Source organism: Drosophila miranda, assembly GCF_003369915.1.
Source record: "Drosophila miranda strain MSH22 chromosome Y unlocalized genomic scaffold, D.miranda_PacBio2.1 Contig_Y1_pilon, whole genome shotgun sequence".
Classification (NCBI taxonomy): Eukaryota; Metazoa; Arthropoda; class Insecta; order Diptera; family Drosophilidae; genus Drosophila; species Drosophila miranda.
This window is the reverse complement of record NW_022881603.1, coordinates 33,349,148-33,374,337: the sequence shown is the minus strand read 5'-3', so window position 1 is coordinate 33,374,337 and position 25,190 is coordinate 33,349,148. Positions and strand designations below refer to the sequence as shown.

At 44.6% G+C, this 25,190-nt stretch overlaps 2 long non-coding RNA genes and 1 pseudogene across 7 annotated transcripts; all 3 read left to right on the top strand.

Moving 5' to 3' along the window:
- Positions 1-1,675: 1,675 nt before the first annotated feature.
- On the top strand, positions 1,676-3,934 carry LOC117190619 (annotated as a pseudogene).
- A 4,375-nt stretch (positions 3,935-8,309) lies between these two features.
- Positions 8,310-10,445, top strand: LOC117190582. Of its 4 annotated transcripts, XR_004473760.1 has the most exons (4): positions 8,311-8,501; positions 8,579-8,824; positions 9,241-9,278; positions 9,892-10,445. It is a non-coding gene; the product is annotated as an uncharacterized LOC117190582 (long non-coding RNA). The 4 variants fall into 4 exon arrangements; XR_004473762.1 differs by having other exon boundaries at positions 8,310-8,501; positions 8,552-8,824; positions 9,241-10,445; XR_004473761.1 differs by lacking the exon at positions 9,241-9,278.
- Positions 10,446-15,986: 5,541 nt separating this feature from the next.
- Positions 15,987-17,768, top strand: LOC117190581. 3 transcript variants are annotated; one of them, XR_004473757.1, is made up of 4 exons: positions 15,987-16,178; positions 16,256-16,501; positions 16,919-16,956; positions 17,570-17,768. It is a non-coding gene; the product is annotated as an uncharacterized LOC117190581 (long non-coding RNA). The 3 variants fall into 3 exon arrangements; XR_004473758.1 differs by lacking the exon at positions 16,919-16,956 and having other exon boundaries at positions 17,570-17,767; XR_004473756.1 differs by lacking the exon at positions 17,570-17,768 and having other exon boundaries at positions 16,919-17,381.
- Positions 17,769-25,190: the final 7,422 nt, after the last annotated feature.

The window sequence follows — 25,190 nt, the reverse complement described above, 5'->3', positions numbered from 1 at the left end:
TGGGAACTGCTATAAGCTGGCGAGGAAGCTGCAGTCTTTGACGGAACATGAAGTGCACGCATTAGATCCCGCGGATAAGCGACACCTCATTCGCGAGCAAATTAAACGCAGCCTACACCAAGCGTATGAGCGGAGCAGCCAGCGATACAACAAACGTGCCCGAGTCTTTTTCGCCAGACCTGGCCAAGAAGTCTACAGGCGCAACTTCACCCTCAGCGACTTTGGCAAAAGCTACAACGCCAAGTTCGCCCGGAAATTCCTAAAATGCAGAGTCGTACGTCCAGTAGGGAATAACGCCTACGAGCTGGAGGATCTGTCGGGGAGGCCGGTGGGGATTTTTCACGCCAAAGACCTAAAATTGTAGCGAAAACTTCAGACTGAGTCAGAAACAAGGGAAACGCACTCACGTAGGGAATATCCGATCAGTGGGTGTAAGCCTACGTTGGGCGCTGCAAGATCCTAGGCACCGTAATGTCCGGGAAGGCCAGCAGTTTTAGGGAAACGTGTAACTCTTCGCTGTTTGCGAATAATTCTCCGCGGCCATGGTCGCTCGAATTTTCGCTAGGTGTTGCATGCGAAGATATCGATAGGTGATATCCCATAGAAGCGGTGAGGAGGAAAGAAAAAAAAGATAAATAAATCTGTGATTCCAGGGGATCCAGATCAGTGAGAGACCAGGAACCAGGACTAGCGGGACGGGAAAGAGACCCAAGAAGCATAAGAGGAATAGGTCACAGCTCCGCCATCCTGGCTTGGTTTTGCTAGGCTCGAAGACACAATCCTGGCCACGTAGAGCGAGTCCCTCGTCCATTTAGAGAGAACAAAAAATCATCAATTAACTTATTTACTCCCATTATTTATTTTTGTTAGACGTCTCCATTTATATGTATATGTTAATCCCCTCATTTAAGTCCGTCCATATTATATCTATATGTAACTTATTTATATTTATTATATTAATTATTTCTATTTATGTCTGGAAATATGTCTATGAGGCTGGATCCCTTCGTCCTACACTTCGTCCTGTAGTCCTCATTCCATTTGTATACTAAAAAGTTCCTAATTTCTCTTTGAGCCTCCTTGTAGCTGTATTTTATATTTATTGTAAACCCCTCACTTGTAGCAGCCTTTGCTGCTATGTCAGTCTTTTCGTTGATGGCCACACTTTTGTGAGAGAACGGAGAACAATTAACCTATTATAAGCCAAGGGGCCGAAAATAATGAAATTTTAATCATTTTAGCGCAGTTCAGGTGAGAGTTAGCGTTGTTATTTTTAATTTCAGATGAAAGATGGCCTGAATCTACAAGAAGAATTTACAATCGTTAATATTTTCTGCCATTTACCTGAAGAAGGTGAACTATTTAAATAGAGGGGGCTTAAGTGGGCTAAATTCGTTTTTTCATCATAACGAGACGCTATATTGTTGTTGGAAAAAAAAACAGCAATCGCCGTAGCAAGAAAATAAGTCAAGTATTTAAAACAAACCAGTCAAGTAGAAAATTGATTAATTTATTGGATAAAATTATGTGGGCAGGACTGAGAGATCTACCTAGCTAGTAATATTCGACGGAATATCAAAAACGGGGAATATCACAATAGAACTTGAATTCGTCGGTATATCTATGGTATATTTGGGTATATTTCTGATGGTCGGACATTATATTTTAACAATCAATCCGCGGCACACTTTTGTTTAGCTTCCGAATAAATATATTATTAAGTGAAATGGAGGCTATTTTAAATACGCAGTTTCAGCAGCTGGAAGATATCATCGGGGAAATATTAAAAGTAAAAAAGAGCGTAAGTGTTAACAAGCTGCAAAGTCGTTGGTTCCTTATTTTCATTATTTTTGTATGCAGGGGCAGAACTCAGACACATTGCGAACTGCGGCGGCATTGAAATTTGTTGCATTAAAGCATGCAAATCGAGAAGTTAAACAGAAAATAAAGTCTGGACGGGATAACTTACACTTAGAAAAATGTAAAGTGGACATAAGTCGGTTGCAATTGCAAAATCTTCTGTACGAAGTGAGCCACTTGAAAAAGGACATCGTGCGTTGCGAGAAATTCCAGAGTCGTGACTCCAAGTTGGTCCTGCTCTCAGACACTGAGTATTTTACCAAATTGCCGGGAATTGAAGATAGTAAAGTGAAACCAGAATCGAAGCACTACAAGCATTTGCAGCGCTTAGAGTGTGAACTGCGTTTAAGGAAAGACCTGGATGAACAGAAAAGCTCATTGAAGAACTCCAAAAAGGAGCTGCAACAAGAGAATCTTAAACAACATAATAGGTACGTTTCATTCGCGCCAGCTCTACGCACCCTAAAGAGTGCTACGAAACCGCTGCATGATGCACTGCAGCTTTCTCTTGATGTTGAATGGAAGCTTAGTGCTGTGGTCAAATATCTGCCCAAGCCTCTTTATATATTATTAATCAAACTGCAATGCCTTCAACGTGCGAGCGATGAGCCATCATTCAATGTTGAAGTGGTAGGATATAAAAGTGAAGCTCAGATGCAGGAGTTGACAAACCTAAAGCAAAACCCAAAAGCAAGGCGCGACTACTCTGAAAGGGACATTGAATTGTAGGGAAAGCCTGAGGAAAATCCTTTGAACAAAGAATTAAGTCCTCATCCTCTGCACATTCGCATCACGGTAAGATTAAACCAAAACATACGACTATAGAAAAATACCTTAACGTTTGAACGGTCTCTAGCTTGGTTCTGCTAGCTCGATTCAACTGGTGTTGATTATTCGCTATTTCGAACAAATTAAATGTGCGACAGCATGGCCCCAATTGAGCATTTCCAATAATACAAACCATCAAGGGTAAGTTTTAGCGAGTGAATTGCTTTAGCAGCAACTATATTTTAAAACATTTTCATGTTTTTAGGGATACTAATTTCGTTCAGAATCTCCTTCGGCATTTGTTTGCAAACGATTTGGGTAATGAAATACCTATACCCGGTATTCAATACGATGTAAGACAAGCAACAAGCTATAATTTTCCTATATATATGTATGAATCATAAAATTATATATTTGCGTTAGTTACAGAATAAGGATCTGACATCAGAGGAATGTATAGAATATCTGGAGTCTAAGGACTTTGGAAAAGCATACTGTTGGTTACAAAGTATATGCTCTATACCAACAGTCAACAGCTCGATGTTGTATGAGCATGAGCTGAACTTGAATAAAAGCATGCGGGAGACCATAGCTCGCATTACACGGCGCTGGAACTCTTGGTTAAATCTAAGTCAGCAAATACGTGGTCTGACTAACAAGGACATCGATTTGTATGCACTAAAAGAAAATGTCTATCCTGCGGCCTTGTCTTGCAGCCTAGTGCAGTGGACGGCGATCACTCTCGAGGAATTCCTAGCCCAAAATTCAGACGTACTAAACATTTCTCCGGATGATAAGGGCATAACATACAATTCCTATCGTGCTGTGATTGTTCGTGGCTCTGCCAAAATGGAGTGTTTCATTCGAATACCGAGTAATTATCCATTGGAAATGCCACTCTGGATATTGAGTGTGCATTGGAACGGTCGCCGTACATCGCAGAATAATGCAGCTATCAAGGTTAGTTTGTTCAGACTTCCATGCGTTATATATAAGCTTATTTTGATACCATTTTGTAGATGATGGAGTACTGGACCAACTCATTGCAACCCCAACAGCTGGAAGCAAATTATCGTATTCTGTACGCTCAGCTTTTCCGAACTATTTATAGTTTTGACATCTTTCTGGAGACAGAAGGCTCAATGCAGACGACTATAGAATACACCAAGGAAAAGCCTTATATAAGTGCATTTGCAAAACGATGCCGATTGCGTCCATATAAATACATAAAAAAGGGTTCCGTACACGCATTCAAACAATAAGGACCTAAAAACAAATATAAGAATATGGTTTTGTAAAAAAAAAATCAAAAGCAGTTACTAAACATCTTCACAGTTGCTGTTTATTATGTAAAATAATATAATATATTATTAGGTTAGGTTAGGTTAAGGCGGTAGCCGGGAGGGGGGGGATAAGAGCCTCCCGCCCCCAAGCTCACTTGGACCTATAAAAGGTCCGTTGTGTTGCCGCATGGGCATGTGCCCCTTCGCGTTGCCCGAACCGTGAGAGCATACTACTGCAGGTTAAGGGCAGTCCCATCCGGTGGCTTGGATGTATTTGGACAAGGTCCCTGGTTTGATTACGGACAGGTCCGAAATGTCCGTGAGGAAAGCGGCCCCGAGAATTCGAAGACGACGATTTCCAAGGGCTGGGCAGTGGCAGAAGAAGTGGGGGACCGATTCCTCCTCCTCCTCGTCGCGACAACTCCTGCAGAAGTCGTTATGAGGGATTGACAGTCTAGAGGCGTGAGTGCCGATCTGCCAGTGTCCCGTAATGGCTCTAGTAACTGCAGAGCACTGTGCTCTGCTGAGTTTATACAGCTCTGCTGAGCGCTTCTTCGATCGATATGGCCATATCAATCTTGAGAACAATTCGTGCGTTAGGAGCCTGCACGTAGCCAAGGGCATCGCTACTTGCTCCCTCTCCGGTAGGAGAGGAATCGTAGTACCCTGCCTGGCTAGCTCGTCGGCGGCGTCATTCCCCTCGATGTCCCTGTGGCCGGGGACCCATATAAGGAAGAGATCTAACTGCTCTGCGATCTCGTGCAGAGACCTGCGGCAGTCATTTACAGTCGCTGAGTTCGACGATATTGAGCCTAGAGCTTTGATAGCTGCTTGGCTGTCCGAGAAGACGCACACTAAGTGCGTATCTAGAAGTAATTTGGAGACGATCGAAATGGCCGCCTTGATGGCTTCAACCTCCGCTTGGAACACACTACAGTGATCCGGGAGCCTGAAGCAATGACTGATGTTCAGCTCGCTGCAGTAGACTCCGCCTCCCACGCGGCCGTCTAGCTTTGAGCCATCAGTGTAGAAGTGGACCGCATTTGCAGGTCCTGGTTCGCCCATCTCCCAGTCCTCCCTAGATGGGATTGATACCTGGAAGGGCGTCGAGAGGTGATCACTGGGGATACAGTAATCTGTCCTCTCTGGTAATTGCGGGAGTCTCATCAGGATTCCCGAGTGCCCAACCGCAGATGCTTTCCACAGTCTGGCTTCTCTCATTCTGAGGGCGGAAAGTGTTGCCACCTTCTTTCCCATGAGATCCACAGGGAGGAGGTCCAGCACAGTATCCAGGGCTTCACCTGGAGTAGTGCGTAGCCCGCCAGTTATGCATAGCTCTGCCATGCGTTGAACTCTGCTGAGTTTATTGAGGCATGTCCTTCTGTCCAAGGCTGGCCACCATACCACCACTCCATAGATCATGATTGGTCGTATGATGGCGGTGTAGAGCCACCGAACTATATAGGGGGTCATTCCCCATTTTAGTCCGATGGCTTTCCTGCAAGTATAGAGGGCCACTGTGGCCTTCTTTACTCTATCCTCTATGCTCAATTTCCAATCGAGCTTTCTATCGAGGATTAGGCCAAGATACTTGGCGTTGTTGCTGAAGACTAGCGTTTCCCCACATAGTCTTGGGGGAATCAGTACCGGAACTTTGTACTTCCTAGTGAAAAGCACCAGTTCCGTTTTAGACGGGTTGACGCCTAACCCGCATTTGTCTGCCCATTTCGACATTTTCGTGAGAGTACTTGTCATGCACTCACACAATGTCTGCGGAAATTTTCCGGAGAATGCTATGGCAACATCGTCCGCGTACGCCACCACACGGCAGCCACCCCCCTCTATCTCCCGCAGCAGTGTGTTCACTGCCACGTTCCATAGGAGCTGACAAATCTGGTACACGTTGACGTCCCCAGTGATGCCTCAACCGTCCTGCATTGTAGCATCTGATCGATCAGGCTCACCGTCCTGGAGTCAACGCCCAGATCCGTCAGTGCGCCCGTGATGGCGGTCGGAAGGATGTTGTTTAAGGCGCCTTCTATGTCGAGGAAGGCTACTAGGGTGTACTCCTTAAAATTAAGGGATGCTTCGATGATCGATGTGATCGAGTGTAGGGCCGTTTCGGTGGATCTTCCCTTCCGATAGGCATGCTGGGAGTCTGAGATCAGACTGGACGGAATGCACGCCGTTAGATGCAGCCCCAGGAGCCGCTCCATCGCCTTTAGAAGAAAAGACGATAGACTTATGGGTCTGAAATCCTTTGGGGCAGTGTGCGAGGGCTTGCCTGCCTTGGGTATGAATACGACTTTGGTCTGAAGCCAGGTGTCAGGAATGCACCCGTGGGAGAAGATTCCCTCGTAAATTATTTTGAGCCAGTTAATGGCTTTATGTCCCGCGTGAATCAGTTGGGCAGGGAAAATGCCGTCTGGCCCCGCGGACTTGTAGGGTTTAAAGCTTCTGATCGCCCAGGAAATGTTCTCCTGGCTTAGCAGTCTCAAGATGGAATTTGAGGCGACAGAAGGAGGCGCGAGGTAGTTGGGTCTGTTTTCATCGCAGCCAGGGAAGTGGGTATTTAGGAGAAGATTTAGCGACTCCTCGCTGGACGTAGTCCACGACTGGTCGGTGTTCTTCAAGTAGCCCAGGGTGGGTGTTGTCTTCGAGAGAACTCTTCGCAAGCGTGAGGCTTCTGAGTTACTCTCGATTTCGCTGCAGAACTTACGCCAGGAGGCGCGTTTGGCTTTTCTAAGTTCTTTGTTGTAGGTTGACAGACTGGCCTTGTATTCGGCCCAGTTTTGCTCAACGTTTTCAGCCTTAGCTTTATTGAAGAGTCTCCGGGAGGCTTTCCGGAGTTCACCCAGTTTCGGATTCCACCATTCAGGTTTCTTCCGGCCTCTGTTCTTGCCAGAGGGGCATGCTTTGTCGAGCGCCTTATTGCAGGCGTCGGTAAAGATCTTAAGAAGACGAGTCGTGGCCTCCGTGGAGAACTCCTCCTCAGATGGGGGCTCAGGGAGAACACGACAGAGGTAATCAGAGTACCGAGTCCAGTTTGTCCGCCTGATGTTTCGGAATCGGACTGGCTTCGGTACTGAGAAGGAGAAGACAGTTTCCACGTACCTGTGGTCCGAGAAGGAGTGCTCTTCCAGGACCCTCCAGGATACAATGTTACGCTGTATCTCATGAGAGGCAAGCGTGAGGTCCAGGACCTCCTTGCGGTTTTTAATGATAAAGGTGGGATCACTACCCCGGTTTAGTAAGACCATCTGAGTGGTCAGTAAGTAACTGAAAAGGTACTCACCCCTTTCGTTTGTGTCAGTGCTTCCCCACTGACAGTGATGTGCATTAGCATCGCACCCCACAATTAGGCCGATGTCCTTGGCCGAGCAGTCTGCGATTAGAGCCCGGAGAGGCGCGTGTGGAGGGGGGTCTGGTTGTTCATGCCCCATGTATGCGGAGCAGATCCTCAGTGAGCGCTCCTGGCCTTCGAGGCTCACTGCGGTGTGGTCTTCATTGCTGAAATTTGGGAGCAAAAATAGGTGCAACTCTCTTTTTGCAAGAATGCAGGTACGAATTTTACCTGCGGTTTCAGCTACATATAGCTTGTAGTCAGAAGTCCTCAGACCGGAGACCCTGTTTCCGAGGATCCAGGGCTCCTGAATGAGGACTATGTCGGCTCCACCCTTGGCCAGGTGGAGCAGTAGAGCAGCGCATGCTGCCTTACAATGGTGGAGGTTTATCTGCAGGAGCGTCAACGACATTCCTGAGGCTCGCCTCCACCATTGTTACTTCTAGATCGCTGTCAGGGGACTCCGGCTCCTCCCCGACAACGATGTGGCTGAGACCTCTGGCTAGGTCGCTCTCGTCGAACGCGTAGTCGTCCAAGATATCGTCCGACATCATGGACGCCGCATCCGACGCCGGGTTGTCTTCCTCGCACGAGGCCCCCTCTTTTGGGATCTCCGGCAGCTCCGGGTCTGGCTCGACCTCCGCTTGCCTGCCCTTGCGATCGGACTTGTAAGTGGATATGGTGACCTTCTTGTAGCCATAATCCACTACACCGTCCGACTTTGCGAGGAGATCAATGGATTCCTCATTTAGGACGAGGATAATCTGGCGCCTCTGCCCTTGGATATCCTCCACCTTTGCCACCTGTACGGTGAGGCTTGTAGCTGCTGTGAGGAGGCCTAGGGTTTTTGGGGTCCGCCGAAAATTAGGCACCGTCTAACGAGAGGCAAGACAAACTCTCTTTAACAGTCGGCAAAGAGGGCCTGGGATCAAAGAGTGGGTCAGAGCCAGAGCCAGAGTCAGAGTCCTTCCTCGTCGAAAGGAGAGCGAGTTCGAAATCGAAGTCGGACAAGATAAACGGCTATAAATAGATGGCATTGGACGCCATTGCGGGATTCCAAGCCTGGTCGTCAGCATTGGATTTTGTTCTCCAAGTGTCCTCTATAGTGTCAGCCGTAGTTGAATATTCAAAGAAAGAAAAAAGAGAAAAACCATATAAATACAATAACTAGTGAAAAGTAGCCAGGAAGTGAGACGGTGATTAGTGAAACCTCTTCGATACACCCTTTCGACGGGTCACCCGTTTGGGTAAGTTGTGGAATAAAAAAAAAAAGACAGCCTAGCGAAAGAGTATAAAGGTGTTCTGTGGGTGCAAATTTCCATAGGTCTTAAATTGGAGGAGGCTCGTCTTCCACGACCGCCAGCTGAAATTCGTAGAAATTCGCCGGAGCTTTGGGTCGTCGCGTTGGAGCAGTTCGGCGAGCCAGAGAGGAGAGGCCAACTAGTGCCCGGCAGACGGCAGCCGCGTCGGCTTGTTCATCGCTCCGCGTATGCGTCCATACCCCGTGCGCATGGGAGGAGGCAAAGAAAAAAAAAGTGTTCTTCAGTGGCGACAAATAGTGGCAGATCGAGTTAGAAAATTCCTCATAGAAGGCCAGCCCCGCCCAAAATAACAATAACAAAAAAAAAAGAATCAAATATAAGAAACAAATAACGGATCGTAGTCAGATGCTCTAAGCATCAATACCCGAGTTATTTTATTCTCCCTCTCATTTAGGCTTCTTTAGCTCTCTATCCCTATCTATCTCTCTCCACCTAACTTTGCGCTGCGGGCGAGCCCCCACATACCGGTGCCCGATAAGCGCCGCTAATCTGCACATAGGAATGCAAGACTGAGCGCAGAGGAATGTAAGGCGGCGTGAGGGACGGGAAGAAAAGAGACAGGCAATCACCGTTAAAATTAACTCGATCTGCCTGAGCCACTCGGTCGTCATCTCAATTTTTTTGTGTGTGCGAATTGTGTGTGTTCTTTTTTTATACTTTTCAGGGGCCCAAATCGGAAGCGCTTCGTCGATGGAGGTTCCTGTAAGTCGTTCAATTGAATAAATAAAATATGTATATGAAAGTTCGAAAAATATATAAAAATATGAAAGTTCGCCACGGGAGCGCACCCAATTAGTGGGTTGAAAAGAGAGGGCATCAGAAAGTCACCTCTTGATTCTTTTCCCTACGCCTCTCGTACATTACACCTTCTCTTTTGGTGGATCGCTATGCCAGCAATTGCTCACATAAAATTCTCTTACATTTCTTTTCTTTTCACTCCTATTCAAATCATCTGTTCTCTCTCATATCTAGCCTAAGCTTCTTATTTATTTACAGTACTTTACGCAAATTATTTAAAATTAAGTCGTAGCCAATACTCGGGAAGGGCAAATGAGAACATTAAATTACTGGGGATCACTAATTTTAGTCATTAGAAATAAATAAACGTTTATAATGTCTGAGTAGAAGAAATAGTGTTTGATCTCCTGCAGCAAGCCCCTGTAGGTCTCGCATAATATAAGGGGTCTTGTAACAAATTATGTGGTATCGGGCACAGCAAGACCAAGGTAGGGTGGGCGAACATCACTCCTCATGAACAGCTGAGGAATTCTTTTCGTTGTCCGTTCACCAGTGCAGTTATTGTCTTTCGTTTTAGGTGTTGTGCTTTCCGTCCGGTTTCATATGGCTTATTGACACGCATTAAATGTAGAATAATAATAGGGTAGGCCTCAGCTTAGGAGCAAATAAACAAGAACACCACACTCGTGGCCGACGAGCCAGTAGCCGGAAAATTGACAGCGTGCCGCTTCAAGCTGAGAGGACCATCTCGCCTACATCGTGGTTGCACGTGACATTTATTATTATTTTTGGCGCCCAACGTGGGGCCTCACTGTTAGGTGGGAATTATTACAATTTGTACTTAGGGGTGTGGTTCACGAACAATGACCTAAAACAAACCTTCACTTTTAAAATTTTCCTTCCATCGACTGTTCGATGTCTTTATTGAAGACAAAGAAACGCAAATCATTTCCGCTTTCATTCAGTTCTCTTACGGATCTTTGGAACACCGATAGAAAACTAAGCCCCAGGGTATGTTTCCGGGCCACGATTCTAAGGGTTCTGAGTGAGTTTGACTTATTTCTGTACAAATAGCCTGATTGTCGTGATTAATAGGAATACTACTAGAATAGCTTTAAGAAGCTATCTGTTGTCCATGTCATTTCAGTCTGCGCTGTAAGTGCTACTCAACTTTATGCCTGAGGGACCAAGGGAAAACTGAACCGTCTTGGATTCACTGGTGATGCATTTAGCTTAAGTGCACTCCTGACCACGGATCATTTCATTAAGTGCCTCAGTTTGCTTTGTCTTATCTTTGTTTGGCAGTTTGGATCACTGCTTCTATAAGCGCTGTTGGACGCAGGTGCGCAGAATTTAGAATTACCACTGCCCACGGCCTAGGTGTTCTAACTTGCCAGAAAGTATTTTCCTCTTTAGCTGTACTTGGTGAAATAATTCGGACAATTAAGAGAGGCTCTGCAGGGAGCCAGGCTAGCTGGGAGATCAAACCATTAGAATTTTTTTGTATTATTTTTTTATTTGAAACTGTTGAGTTGAAAGTTTTTTGTTTAATTAATATTCAAATTTCATTTCACTTTTAAATTTCCTTTTTATATATATATAAGAAAACATACATAACCTTTACGAGTTAAGCAGATAGTTTTTTTAGTAAACACCTATAAGAAGAAAGATGGGCTTGGATCGGTCTGATGATGAAGGGGCAAGCGCCTCAGCAATCTGTTGCAGGCTGTGCAAAGTCACAATGGCCCCCGAAGATGTTTATAGAACTCCTTGTCAGCATGAATTCCATAAAACATGCATGCGAACATACCTTAAGACACAAACAACCTGTCCAGTTTGCAATGCGGTTTGTAGTGCCCCAACGGCTGGTCAGCCTCCTCTGGTGCCTGGCAAGACTAGACAGCAGACAAAGTCAGTTCTCGCGGGAGGCAGTAAGCAATCCCAAGCAGGGTCGGAGGGTCAAGCGTCTATTTCAAGTCAAGCGTCTACTTCAAATCAAGCGGCTAATTCAAATCAAGTGTCTAGGGAGATCAGGGCGGCTATTAGGGGTATGCAGAATGAATTACTTATCCACCTGACGGAGAAGATGTCTCAAATGATAAGTACCACTGTAGAAGCTCGTCTAGCTTCTAATGCGCAAATTCCGCAGCCGTCAGTAGGGAGCCTGAATATGAACGCTTCTTTGGATCAATTGCTAGAAATTCCCGAGGGGAACCAGGGCGCAGTTTACACACCTCCACTCCGGACTTCGCTCTCTAGATCAGCAGCATCTGATTTAGCTCAGAGACCTGACAAGGTGGGTCATATAATGAATAATTGGAAGCTTCGCTTTTCGGGAGCCTCAGACTCCATAAGCGTGGATTCATTTATATACCGAGTAGAGGCCCTTACCCATCAAACGTTGGAAGGGAACTTTATGCTGTTGTGCAGCAATGCAAACACTCTGTTTGAAGGGAAAGCATCTGATTTTTATTGGAGGTATCACAAGACAGCTGGCTCAGTGCGGTGGATGGATCTGTGTGAAGCGTTGAGGAAGCAGTTCAGAGATTCCCGGACGGACGTAGACATTAGACAGATGATTCGCGATAGGAAACAAAGAGAAAAAGAGACTTTCGAGGTATTTTTTGACGCAATCCAAAAGCTCACTGACAGGTTAGAGCAGCCTCTTTCTCATAAAACTTTGGTCGAGATCGTTCGCCGAAACTTGCGGCCGGAAATACAACATGAAATCCTGAATCAAAAAATAGACTCAATAGAAGCACTACGGGATATATGTCGGAGGCGAGAATGTTTTATGGAAGAGGTGCGTCGGACTCATGGCTATCAAAAACCTGCTCCATTTCGAAAGCAAATCTCGGAGCTAGTGGACGAAGCCTTGGGAGAGGATGCGGAAGAATTCTCGGAATCGGAGTTTGGGGAGGAGATAGCAGCTTTATCCTTGGTGTGTTGGAATTGTCGAAAAGAAGGGCACCGTTACCACGACTGCGTAGCTAAACGGAAAATATTCTGCTTTGGCTGCGGAGCGCCAAACACGTATAAGCCATCTTGCAAAAAATGTCAAAAAAACACCAAGGAGAACACGGCAGAGTCTCGTCGGCTGACCAGTGTTCCGCAGAGGGGGTCGGCGAAACAGGACTAGATGTAGCAAGTGGCGAAACGCAAGGAGAGCCTTCTCGGGATTTTGGGGAGGCGGAACCACCGATAGTGGGATGGCATATGAAGTTGATAGAGGGTAAGAAGTTAGAACCTCCAGTGGAAATTGTTAAGTCAAGGAGACTAACTAGAAATGCACGTAGGATCAAGGCCCATTTTAATTCTCTCAAATGTATTAATGAGATAAGGAAAAAGGAGGGAGATAAGAGGCCTTATGCCGAAGTCAAGTTACTGGATAGAACCGTAGTAGGATTGCTAGATACCGGCGCCGGAATGAGTTGCGTGGGTGGTCAATTGGCAAAGGAGGTAGTATGCAGTAAGAAACCATTTAAATTGGTGTCGTCCAATGCTTTTACGGCTGATGGAAAGAAGCATCAAATAGTAGGAAAGTTAACAACTAAGATAGAGTACCGTGGGGAGTCTAAAAACATAGAGCTATTCATAATTCCTAATTTAAGTCAAGATTTATATTTAGGTATTGATTTTTGGTCCCTTTTTGAATTATTACCGTCCGAATGGAAGATTTCCGAAATTTGCGAGAGTTCTGATGTTCATACACTTACGTCTGCTCAGGAGGCGGCGTTAAACCAGGTTATTTCCCTATTTCCATCCTTCGCTGTGTCGGGTCTGGGAAGAACAGATATGCTTTGTCATACCATCGATGTGGGGGATGCGAAGCCCGTAAAGCAGAGACATTTCTCAGTCTCACCGGCTGTTGAGAAATTGCTGTACGGGGAAGTTGATAGGATGCTGAGATTAGGGGTGATTGAGGAGTCAGGAAGCGCTTGGTCTTCTCCGGTGGTACTGGTCCAAAAGCCTGGGAAAGCTCGTCTTTGTCTGGACAGTCGAAAAGTAAACGCGGTGACAGAAAAAGATGCGTACCCGTTGCCCCAGATTGATGGCATCTTGAGTAGATTGCCCAAGGCAGAATATGTAACTAGCCTGGACTTGAAAGATGCATTTTGGCAAATACCTTTGGAGGTGGCGTCGAGAGACAAGACTGCGTTCACCATACCAGGGAGGCCGTTGTACCAATACAAGGTCATGCCGTTTGGTTTATGCAACGCCTCACAAACCATGTCCAGACTCATGGATAAGGTAATACCCGCCGCTCTCCGAAATCAAGTTTTTGTCTACTTAGATGACCTGCTGGTCATTTCAGACACATTTCCCTCGCATCTTGAGGTACTGCGTTCGGTGGCAGAACACATTCGTCACGCAGGGCTGACCATAAATATAGAGAAGAGCAGATTCTGTAGGAGATCCGTAAAATATCTAGGTCACGTAATTGGCGAAGGCGGCATTAAAACAGACCCGGAAAAGATTTCCGCCATTACTAAGTTTCCGCTCCCAAGAACTCTCCGAGCCCTAAGGAGCTTCCTTGGAATGGCCGGGTGGTATAGGAAATTTATACATGATTTTGCTTCACTATCCGCCCCTCTAACAGACTTGCTAAAACAAAAAAAAAAATTCGTCATGTCCCAGGAGGGAATAGAGGCCTTTGAAAAATTGAAAGAAACGCTGTGCAAGGCGCCAGTTTTAAGAAGTCCTGACTTTGGAAAGCCCTTCTATATACATTGCGACGCGAGCAATACGGGTGTAGGGGGGGTACTAGTCCAAAAGACGGAAGAAGGGGATGAGATGCCGATAGCTTTCGTGTCTAAAAAGCTGAATAAAGCCCAGCGCAATTATACAGTGACCGAGCTAGAGTGCCTGGCGGCCTTAGTGTGCATTAAAAAGTTCAGAGCTTATGTCGAAGGTCATCAATTCACCGTGATAACGGATCATGCCTCACTGAAGTGGTTGATGTCCCAAAATGATCTGCACTCGAGGTTAGCTCGATGGGCACTAAAATTGCAAGGTTTCCGATTTAGCATCGAGCACCGAAGGGGAACCCAGAACATAGTCCCAGATGCATTGTCAAGGGTTCACCAGGATGAGATCGCAGCAATAGACAAGAGTAATGGGCTCCTGGTGGATCTAGATTCTCCTCACTTCAGAGCGGTAGGGTATCTTGAATTGGTGCAGCGGGTAAAGAGCAACCAGGAACGATTGCCAGACGTAAAAGTGGTCGACAACTTAGTTTACCGGAGAGCTGAGCATGCGAATGGCGACTTACTTCATGACTCGTTTGCTTGGAAATTATGGGTGCCTAAGGAATTGATCGGCGAGATCTTAAAACAGTCACATGATGATCCGTTAGCCTCGCATGGGGGTATTCACAAGACCTTGGAGCGCGTCCGTAGGTACTACTTTTGGCCAGGATTGGTTAACGATGTCAAAGCTTATGTGAACAATTGCAGTGAGTGTAAGACCACAAAGGCGCCAAACTTTACCTTGCGGCCACCCATGGGAAAGCCGGCCGAATCACAAAGATTCTTTCAGCGACTATACATTGATTTTCTTGGTCCATATCCTAGGTCACGAAGTGGTCACGTCGCTATTTTTATCGTGTTAGACCATTATTCTAAATTTGTTTTCCTCAAAGCCGTTAAGAAGCTGACAGCTGATGTAATTATCAAATACTTGCGGGAGGATCTCTTTCATACTTTCGGGGTGCCCGAAACCATAGTGTCCGACAATGGATCCCAATTCAGGGCTGAAAAATTCCAAAGCCTTTTAAAAAGCCACCGTATCTCACATACCTTGACAGCGGTACACGCGCCACAGGCAAATGCCTCCGAGAGAGTCAATCGCTCAGTGATGGCCGCCATCAGAGCGTATGTGCGTCCGGATCAAAAAGATTGGGACGAGAATTTAAGCAGCATTTGTTGCGCGCTGAGATCGTCCATCCACTCGGGAGTAGGCGCTACGCCATACTACATGGTGTTTGGTCAGCAGATGATCACTTCTGGTGGCACTTACTCTCTGCTGAGATCACTAGAGATGTTGGAAGACAGGGCGGCAGCTTTTACAAGAGAGGATTCCTTGGAGTTGGTCAGGAAGAAAGCACGTGAAGTAATGGATAAGCAAAATGCACGTAATGAAAAGCAGTATAATCTAAGATCAAGAGAGATAGTATACCAGGTTGGGCAGGAAGTTTATAGAAGGAATTTTAAACAAAGCAACTTCCAAGCTGGATACAACGCTAAGCTTGGGCACGCCTTCGTAAAGGCTAGAGTTCGGAGAAAGCTAGGAAATTCGCTTTATGAGTTGGAAGATTTGCAGGGCCGAAGCATTGGGAAATACCACGGGAAAGATATCCGCCAATAACAGCTACAAGCGGTTCATCCTTGTGAGCCTTCTGCACCCCAAGTCTGATCTTGGCAGGGGGCAGTTGTACGGTGAGGCTTGTAGCTGCTGTGAGGAGGCCTAGGGTTTTTGGGGTCCGCCGAAAATTAGGCACCGTCTAACGAGAGGCAAGACAAACTCTCTTTAACAGTCGGCAAAGAGGGCCTGGGATCAAAGAGTGGGTCAGAGCCAGGTCAGACTTCCTCGTCGAAAGGAGAGCGAGTTCGAAATCGAAGTCGGACAAGATAAACGGCTATAAATAGATGGCATTGGACGCCATTGCGGGATTCCAAGCCTGGTCGTCAGCATTGGATTTTGTTCTCCAAGTGTCCTCTATAGTGTCAGCCGTAGTTGAATATTCAAAGAAAGAAAAAAGAGAAAAACCATATAAATACAATAACTAGTGAAAAGTAGCCAGGAAGTGAGACGGTGATTAGTGAAACCTCTTCGATACACCCTTTCGACGGGTCACCCGTTTGGGTAAGTTGTGGAATAAAAAAAAAAAGACAGCCTAGCGAAAGAGTATAAAGGTGTTCTGTGGGTGCAAATTTCCATAGGTCTTAAATTGGAGGAGGCTCGTCTTCCACGACCGCCAGCTGAAATTCGTAGAAATTCGCCGGAGCTTTGGGTCGTCGCCTTGGAGCAGTTCGGCGAGCCAGAGAGGAGAGGCCAACTAGTGCCCGGCAGACGGCAGCCGCGTCGGCTTGTTCATCGCTCCGCGTATGCGTCCATACCCCGTGCGCATGGGAGGAGGCAAAGAAAAAAAAAGTGTTCTTCAGTGGCGACAAATAGTGGCAGATCGAGTTAGAAAATTTCTCATAGAAGGCCAGCCCCGCCCAAAATAACAATAACAAAAAAAAAAAGAATCAAATATAAGAAACAAATAACGGATCGTAGTCAGATGCTCTAAGCATCAATACCCGAGTTATTTTATTCTCCCTCTCATTTAGGCTTCTTTAGCTCTCTATCCCTATCTATCTCTCTCCACCTAACTTTGCGCTGCGGGCGAGCCCCCACATACCGGTGCCCGATAAGCGCCGCTAATCTGCACATAGGAATGCAAGACTGAGCGCAGAGGAATGTAAGGCGGCGTGAGGGACGGGAAGAAAAGAGACAGGCAATCACCGTTAAAATTAACTCGATCTGCCTGAGCCACTCGGTCGTCATCTCAATTTTTTTGTGTGTGCGAATTGTGTGTGTTCTTTTTTTATACTTTTCAGGGGCCCAAATCGGAAGCGCTTCGTCGATGGAGGTTCCTGTAAGTCGTTCAATTGAATAAATAAAATATGTATATGAAAGTTCGAAAAATATATAAAAATATGAAAGTTCGCCACGGGAGCGCACCCAATTAGTGGGTTGAAAAGAGAGGGCATCAGAAAGTCACCTCTTGATTCTTTTCCCTACGCCTCTCGTACATTACACCTTCTCTTTTGGTGGATCGCTATGCCAGCAATTGCTCACATAAAATTCTCTTGCATTTCTTTTCTTTTCACTCCTATTCAAATCATCTGTTCTCTCTCATATCTAGCCTAAGCTTCTTATTTATTTACAGTACTTTACGCAAATTATTTAAAATTAAGTCGTAGCCAATACTCGGGAAGGGCAAATGAGAACATTAAATTACTGGGGATCACTAATTTTAGTCATTAGAAATAAATAAACGTTTATAATGTCTGAGTAGAAGAAATAGTGTTTGATCTCCTGCAGCAAGCCCCTGTAGGTCTCGCATAATATAAGGGGTCTTGTAACAAATTATGTGGTATCGGGCACAGCAAGACCAAGGTAGGGTGGGCGAACATCACTCCTCATGAACAGCTGAGGAATTCTTTTCGTTGTCCGTTCACCAGTGCAGTTATTGTCTTTCGTTTTAGGTGTTGTGCTTTCCGTCCGGTTTCATATGGCTTATTGACACGCATTAAATGTAGAATAATAATAGGGTAGGCCTCAGCTTAGGAGCAAATAAACAAGAACACCACACTCGTGGCCGACGAGCCAGTAGCCGGAAAATTGACAGCGTGCCGCTTCAAGCTGAGAGGACCATCTCGCCTACATCGTGGTTGCACGTGACACACCTTCCAATCGGCTGTAGGAAGGTGGGGGTTGCAGACCTGCAGTAACCTGAGGATCTTCTCAGGCTCTGCAGGCTTAGCCGAGACCCACGCTCTGGCTCTCGGGCGACTAGGGACATCTTCCCACTTCACGGCCTCCAGTTTCGCCCCTGGATAGACCTCTTTTAGGGCCGCCACCGCCTTCATGTAGAGAGCCGCAGAGCAAGCGTCTTGGCAGGCGATGGCTTTCACCTTGCCTTGATGCCACCCTGCGTCCTCACACTTTGGCGGTGGTCCGCCGTTCTCCTCCAGTTCCAGTAGGAACCGGTCCTGGAGCTCGTTCTTCACCAGGTGCCACTTATCGCGAGGGACATGGCCGTCCTCGGCGCCCCTGTCCAGGACACCGATCAGGGTCCTGCCCCTCGCCACCTCAGCGAACGACCGGTTCGTGAGGTGGGTCTTCACCCGCTTGGCTTGCTGGGCTTGGCCTGGCCGATTTGCGGGGTCCTCCGCTGAGCGTTGCCGCTTGTTGGCGGCCTTGGCTGCGCCCTTTCCGGCTTTGGCTGGCTGGAACAGTGGAAGGATTGAGCAGGCCCACAGCCTCTGCTCCTTTCCTTCGGCTGACGCCTTGAAGTTCGGGTCTTCGTTGGACAGGATGAAAGCCGCTCGTCTCCTGTCCTGGTACGACGGCTTTCCACCCCGTGGTGCAGAGACGCTGCCCGCCGGGGCTCCCATGGGTTCTTCGGTCCCGGTGCGCTTACCAGCCGCGATTACGCTCTGCTTGGCAGCCACCCCGGTATCCGCTTCGCCCTTGGAGCCACCCGACTTGGAAGGACCCGATTGGCTTTTCGGGCCCCCCCTCGCTGCGGCTGCTGCCTGAAGACGGTGGACCGACTCAGTCTCCTTCCCCGTCTTCTTTGGACCCGGTTTCCCAGGCGCTGGTGCAGAGGGATTGGCTTGTCCCTCCGGTACTTTAAGAGGAGTACCGAGCTCCTTTGCGGTGTTTTTATTTGGTATTTTTGATATGTTTGGCATTTTTGTTCCCACGAGTAGGCGGGAAGGGTTGGTCACCCGAGGCATAGCCCGCTTGCCCCGGGAAGCCTGATTTAAACTGGAGGTCGGCAGGTATCCAGAGTCCGCATATTAGCGACCGGGCACCCACCCGGCCATGCATCCCTCGGCATATAACAGTGTCACCTTGGATTGGGGTAATTTCACTGAGAGTTTTCTTCTCTCCGCCCGACTACCATTCGCCAGCATCCTAGCAGAGACATGACCGTGCTAGGACCTGTTTCCAGCCGCCCTCACGGGGAGAGTATAGTCGCACTTCCACCGGTGTGCACAGTTACGGCGGGTGACGGTTCGCTCGCAACCCTCTGTGTCCTAGGGGGGGTGTAAGACGCAGACCGCACCGGGTATTACTAACCGGAGCGGCTGCGCCTGCGCCGAGTTCACAGTTGTGCGAGCCGACCCGTCATCCGTTTGTCCCCCTGTAGCACCCAATGGCTGACGGCCTAATATATTATTATATATATAAAATTAAATATCCGCAACTCGATTTTAAGTTTTTTTAAAAAAGACTTTTATTTTACAACTTAAATATCTTTATGTCACAAGATTTAAATGAATTCCCCGACTTGACTTTGGGTCTGCTTGTCTCAAACGGAACTGATCTCTCTGCTGCTGGCTAGTTTCCATGAGCCCTTCTCTTGGAACTCCCGACTCTGGCTTCGAGCGTTGCTTTCCTCGGCTGCATCTTCGTGTCGGTGGCGTACGTGCCTGGATCGATATTTGGGGATGCGTCGGCTTTGATGAAAGGCATCCACTGCTGGCGATCGGTGTTGCATTACATGACGGAGCTAGGAATGTGATACTCCTTGGTTTTATGTCTAGCTTTGATTGGTCCTCATGAGTGGCGTGATTCTAAAGAATCGATTTCTCGAGAGTGGCGTGATTCTAATGTTGATGAAACAATGTGGTCCATTGTTTATATTATGGGGGGCCCTAGCTTGGAGTATGGGAAGAAACAGTTATTGATTCTTGAGTGGGGTCCTGTTACTTGTGTGGATGGGGTGGATGAATTGTACATAAACATAATGTGTATGGGATGTGGGGAATTATGGATATGTCACTCCCCCAACGTTTGTTATTAGCCTGTCCCTAGGCGATTACCCTCGGGTATAGTGACGGGGTGTCAAGTGCGGTGGCTGAGGTTGGTTCCTCTTCTGCTTCTATTATAGGGTTAATACATTTACCCGTGACTCTTTTAGAAGTTTTCTTAAATTTAACAGCTACATAACTTAGTAGTACTAATATAATTATGACAAATGAAATTAGTAGACTTATTTGTAATAGGTTACTATATTTGGTGTATTGCATAATTATTTCATTAGTTTGGACATACGACAGTGGTTTTATTTTAGTTATGTTGTTGTTGACATAAACATTCTGGGCAAAATCTAACATTGTGTTTGATATTGTAAATTCATTTAATTGGATGGAACAGTTGTGGATTTTTATAATGGTATTTCCTTCCGCTATGATTTCTTGGCTTACACAATTCTGGTTTAGCGTTGTTTTTGGAAGATTCCATGTGATTAGTATATTGGGTTCAATAAAGTTTATTTGAAAGTTTTGAAAAGTTTTGGAATATGGACATTTAGTGGGAATTTGCATTAAAATTCCTTTTATACAATTGTCATTGGTTTTCAATCTAGTTTCTTTAACAAATACTTCTTCATTTTTTATGTAGTACTTGTCGTATGTCATATCTGTTAACATGTTATTTAATTCGTCTGGATACGGAACGATTTTATAGATTGGTACTTTTGTAATGTCTTTGGGAATGTTGGAAATTATTAGAATTTCGTTGGTATCGGATTTTAGCCATGTGGAGGTTTTTATATTTAGTATTTTCTCAGAATTTATTTGTTCCAGGTAGTCTTGTTTTAATAATTTTGGATTAAATATACCGAGCCTAGTTAATTGCATACCTAGTTCTATATCTTCGATATATTCTGTGAAATGTTGTAGATTGAATATCAAAATTTCGATTTGTTGATTCCTGTCTTTTTCTTCATTTAGTTTGTTTATAACGCTTATTCCGCTATTAACTGCATCTATTACCAAATTTAGTTCGTTCATTTGAATGCTATGGCTGGCTAAATTTTCTATTTTTTGTTCCAAATCGACTTTATCTTCCTGATCTAGTGTTCCAAAGAGATATTTGTAGGCTGTTCCTACTATATTGATTAGGCCTCTTTTATTTCTTTTGGTATTTTTAGCCCGTTCATTTCTCTTTGCAATTTGTCTACTAGATATTTTATTTGGATTATGTCCTGGAATTTAGTGGCTTGCATTAAAAAATTTTCAGGTGAGCCTGCATAAATGAATATATCAGCTGGAGTCCTATTTGTGGTATTATGTTTGGTTTTATGATTATAAGTATAAAGAATTAATTCAAACTTCGTGAATCTATCTTCTGGGTTATCCTCGCTAAATATTATTCTTAATTTTTCATTTACTGTTTTATGAAACCTTTCTACGTCAGATATTCCATTTTTGCTGGAAGTGATCTCTATTTTGACGTTTTCCGCATTCAGCCATGCTTGCAATGCTGTGCACATAAAAGCTGAATCTTTATCGGCTTTGATTTCAATTGGTTTGCCCATCTCGTTAAAAACTTTCATGATGGCTCTTTTTGCTTCTAACCAGTCACGACTTTTTACTTCTACAAGAGTGGCAAACTTCGAGTATACGTCAATACATGATAGGAACTGTTGGTTACCAACCATATAGAAATCTATGACGTATTTCTCTCTGATGTTCAGTATTTCCGGTGTAGTTTCGAATGCCAACTTCGTATTTCTATGCTCTGTTTTGGCAATATTACAAGTAGGACATTCGTTTGTGATGTTTTGGATTAGTTTTTGATAATCCGGGTAATAGTATTTTCCCCTAAACCAATTGACGGTTTTCTCTATCCCTGGATGGAGGAAGCCTTTATGATTCTTTAATATGGTTTCTTTAAATTCAGCGTAATTCTGAATATCTAGGAGTTTCGTGCTTGATTTAATAGCTTTGGTTATATTGTTAGAATTAATGATTTCTAAATAGGCTTTTTGGAATGGAGGATAATCTATTTCGTTATGGAAATATAATGCGCTCTTTTTGGTGCATAGATATTCCTTTATTATATCCTTCGCTAAGGTGTTAGTCATTTCCTTATACGTGATCTTGATGATTAGCTTGTGAAAATAACGAATTGTTTCTACCTTATCTTCATTGCCTTTTATTAGCTCAATTTGCCGATTGTAATAGTTAATTGGTCTTTCCGTGATAGCAATGTGATTTAGATTGTCTTCCTGTGCGCTATGTACAGTTGCACCAACGCTATTTGAAGGTTTTTCAAAGGAGATTTTCATTAATCTTTACCCTTGATAAGGCATCAGCTACATGATTTTCTTTGCCTGGTAGATATTTCATTTTAAAATCAAACTCATTCAGTTTTATTTTCCACCTTTGTAATTTCATATTTGGCTCCTTGAGGTTGTTCAACCAAATCAAGGGTTTATGATCGCTTTGTATCTGGAATGTTCTACCGAATAGGTATGAACGGAAATACTTGGTTGCCCATACGATCGCTAATAATTCCTTTTCGATGGCTGAATAGTTTATTTCATGTTCATTTAGGGTTCTGCTAGCGTAGCAGATCGGTTTGTGTTCTTGTGACAAAACCGCTCCCAATGCTATGTTACTAGCGTCGGTTGTTACCGTGAGCATTTTGTCAAAGTCTGGGAACGCAAGGATAGGGTCTGAGGTGATGACTACTTTTAGTCTCTCAAATGCCTCGACGTACTTTTCTTCCTTGGGGTCTATGACAGCTCCTTTCTTTAGTTTGAGTGTCATGGGTTTTGCTATGTTTGCAAAATTAGGAATGAATTTCCTGTAGAACCCGCACAGACCTAAGAATGACTTTATTTGTTTAGTCGTTTCTGGTATTGGAAATTTGACAATGGCAGAGATTTTGCCTGGATTTGGTACTATTCCTTCAGTAGTGACTACATGACCTAGGAATTCAGTTTCCTTTTTCATGAATTCACATTTATCCATTTGTAGCTTCAAGTTGGCGTCTCTCAACTTTTCAAATATTCTCCTTAGTGACAAGTGTTCTTCCAATGAAGTGGAAAATATAATGATGTCATCTAAGTATACAAAGCAATCTTTGAAGATTAACTCTTCTAGCAGATTGTTCATACATCTTTGGAAGGTATCTGGGGCAGTGGTTAGCCCAAAGGGCATACGAGTGAACTCGTAATGTCCATGCTTAGTGGAGAACGCAGTTTTGGGGATTGAGCTAGGTTCCATGGGTATTTGATGGAAACCTTTTGCTAAATCGATTGTCGTAAAATACTGACATTTACCTAGTTTGTCTAGGATTTCATCCATTCGTGGAGTTGGTAATTTGTCCTTAACTGTTATTTCATTTAGACTTCTATAGTCTACTACCATTCGATATTTTTGCTTTCCTGAAGCATCTATCTTCTTCGGAATCATAGATATGGGCGAGCAGTAAGGAGAATTCGACTTTCGAATTATTCCCTGCCTGATCATATCTTTGATTTGCTGGTTTACCTCCTGATCATGTATCTGGGCATATTTGTATGGTCGTCTGTAGACCGGGTCTTCATGTTGAGTTTTGATCTCGTGCTTGATCGTACTTGTGAAAGTCAAATTGTCACCTTCTCTGTACTGCACATCCTTAAACTCATATAAGACCTTCTTTAACTCTTCCCTCTCTTCGTCGTTTAAGTGTTCCAATCTTAATTGATTACATTCCCTTAATTCACTGTCTAGAGCGGAAGCGAAATATTGATCTCCCTCTGGAGATGGGTCAAGGCACTTAGGTGCGATCTTCTATTCTTTTGTAGAGGGATCAGTGCTCTTCTGTGCGGTCTTGCCGGCTTCAATAGCTTCTCCACTCTGAATGATTGGGTACGACCTAGCTCCTAGTGTTACAGTGTCATTTCTGTAATCGATGACGGCTTTACTTGCCATCAAGTATTCTCTTCCTAATAAAATATCATAATTTTCGGAAAAGTTATGTATGTAGAACTTTTGTTCGGACGGACATGTTTTGTTCGCATTCCTCATTATACTCTTAGTTAAACGGACAGGTCCATTGATGGTATGGAACGTAAGGTTATCGTCTTTTATCTCGGAATCTGTATAATTTTCTTTCATGATGTTGATCGATGATCCCGAGTCAGCGATACACCTTAATATTCTTTTATTAATGGTAATGTTTATATAGGGTCCTCCTCGGTTTCTTCCGAGGCGGCTTGATGAAAATTTACGTCCATCGTCGTTTGGCCACTCTGGCTCTCCCTCCCTCTTTTAGTAGGTTGGTTGGGTCCACTCCCACTAGCTTGGTTTTGAGATATTTGCTGATTGAATGGATTCTGAGCCCTACCTTGATTCAAGGAATTTTTGAACTCATTGTATAATCCAGGATTTTGGGAATTTTGATTTTGATTTGTTCCATTAGTCTGACCTGTTCCAGATGAACTCTGAGTTTGATTGTGATAGTTAGTAGTATTATAATTTGGATAATAGTTTCCAACATTCTTTCGATTTGATTGAGACGATTTTGATTGATCTTTATTTGTACCTGAATCTGTTGTACTAGCTTCGTACAATCCTTCTTCTTGTGCTGCCTTCTTAAGATTAGACAATGTGGTAATATCTTTTCTTTGCTAAGGTCATGAACATTCTGTCAGGAAGTTTTCGAGTAATGACATCTTTAATTGTGTTGTTCAAAGCGTTTTTATAAATGACATTATTTTCTGGTATGTTTTCTAAGTTTAGCTTATTGTTTATTAATAATGCTTTTATCTCTAATTCTTCTATAAACTTACGAAGACTGCCGTTGAATCTGGTGGTGTATAGTTGTCGTAAGAGTTCTTCATATGGTGTGTGATTTTTGAACTCGTTGATCAGCGCCGTCTTCAGTTCGAGCCACGTGTTGGGTTGTATCATTTGCGATATGCGTTGTGCCTCTCCTGACAGTTGGATCTCGGTCGCTCCAAATAGGATCATTTGTTGGCGAAGATCTTCAGTTGGATATAATCCGCATACATATTCGATTCGTTTGATAAATGAGCTTAGCTGTCCAGATGAACCGTCATAGGCAGGTATTTGTCTGATCGACAGCAGTGCCTGGTTCAAGTGGATTTCGCTCAATGATAGTGGTGGTAACGCCATGTTGTTGGTGTTGATTGGGTTTTGTTTTGTTTTCAGTAGTTTTTAACTTTATTTTGGTTCACTTGTAAGTTTTTTGATTTTGTATTTAGTGTTTCACTGTTCTTGGTGGATCACTATCTCCGCTTACTTCAGTTCACTTAATTTAAGTTTTTCAAATCGTATGTGCTCGTAACACATAGGT